This window comes from Durio zibethinus, chromosome 16, assembly GCF_047325235.1.
Source record: "Durio zibethinus cultivar Kanyao isolate XHJ-2024 chromosome 16, ASM4732523v1, whole genome shotgun sequence".
Lineage (NCBI taxonomy): Eukaryota > Viridiplantae > Streptophyta > Magnoliopsida > Malvales > Malvaceae > Durio > Durio zibethinus.
Window position 1 is genome coordinate 13,797,189 of NC_143177.1, and position 1,856 is coordinate 13,799,044.

Genomic DNA, 1,856 nt, shown 5'->3' on the forward strand with positions numbered 1-1,856 from the left:
GAGCTGTCGATCCTACTGCCGCAACCCTCGATCCGGTCTGATCTTAGACTGGGAATGAACTCCGTATGCCTAAGCCAACCGATGAGTCGAGCGGGTTGGCGGGCGGGCACTACGCCGGCCAAAGGGACGGGATGCGAAAGCCGTGGATCAATAGGGTGGTAGGTGGGTTTAGGCACATCTTCATATTTCTACATGCCAATGCGATTTTTATTGCTTGTAAATTCATACAATGGTCCCTTAAGCCTTCATGTGAAGTTTCATGGCAAGACAAATCGTTTTCTATTTTTCATGATTTTCAAAACATTTTATGGTTTGGGATTTTTTAAAATTTTTTTGGAAGGATTTTTGGCCCCAAACTAGGTAGATGTAATCCTTGTATTTTTTTTGGCATGCACAAAAAAATCAGCTAAAAACTCGAAGTGTACAAGATTTTGTGAGCATTTAAAAAAGTGTCCCCATTTTAGACACTTTAATGGCGACTAGCAGCAAACCTGTAAAATCTCAAATGCTCTTTAAGGGGTGTGAGTTCTCGAGGTTTGAAGAGGGATACGGGGCTAATATAAGGGCCAAGTACTAGCACCCACCGCACATCATGTGTGCACACCCCCCCACCCGGCCTCCCCGATTACCGGAACACCAATGCCACCGGTCAGGTTCTCCAGTGATGCTCCGGCGATGGTGCCTCGGTGAAGAAAAATACTGCACCAGCACATGCTCGAGCTCAGCATGTGTTACCGTAACCCTTGATCTGGTCCATTCTTAGACTGGGAATGAACTCCGTATGCTTAGACTGAGAATGAACTCCGTATGCCTAAGTCAACCCACGAAACGAGCGTGCGGGTGCTCAACCGGCCAGAGGGGTAGGATGCACAAGCTGGGGATCGGTAAGGTCCCCCTCTGCATGCTGCTGATCCTGCTGCCGCAACCCTCGGTCTAGTCTGATCTTAGACTGGGAATGAGCTTCGTATGCCTAAGCCAACTGAGGAAACGAGCGGGCAAGCGGGCGGGCGGACGTGAACTACGTCGGCCAGAGAGACGGGCTACGCAAGCCGTGGATCGATAGGGTGGTAGGTGGGTTTAGGCACATCTTCTTATTTCTACGTGCCAATGCCATTTTTATGGCTTGTAAATTGATACAATGGTCCCTTAAGCCTTCACGTGAAGTTTCATGGCAAGACGACTCGTTTTCTATTTTTCACGATTTTTGAAACTTTTTGCAGTTCGGGATTTTTTAAAATATTTTTGGAAGGAGTTTTGGCCCCAAACTTTTTAGACATGATCCTTGTATTTTTGTTGGCATGCACAAAAAAATTCAGCTAAAAACTCGAAGCGTACAAATTTTGTGACCATTTGAAAAAAGTGTCTCCAATTCAGACACTTTAATGGCTATTAGCAGCAAACCTGTAAAATCTCAAATGCTCTTTAAGGGGGTGTGAGTTCTCGAGGTTCGATGAGGGATAGGGGGCCAATATAAGGGCCAAGTGCCAGCACCCATCACACATCATGTGCGCACACCCCCCCGACCCCCTCAATCGCTAGAACCCTAATGCCGTCGGTCAGGTTCTCTGGCGATGCTCCGACGATGGTGCCTTGGTGAAGAAAAATGCGGCACCAGCACATGCCCAAGCCCAACATGTGCTGCCGCAACCCTCGGTCTGGTCTGATCTTAGACTAGGAATGAACTACGCATGCTTAGACTAGGAATGAACTCCGTATGCCTAAGTCAACCCACGAAACGAGCGTGCGGACGCTCAGCAGACCAGAGGGACGGGATGCGCAAGCCAGGGATCGACCGGGTCCCCCACTGCGTGCTGTCGATCTTGCTGCCACAACCCTCGGTCCAATTCAATCTTAGA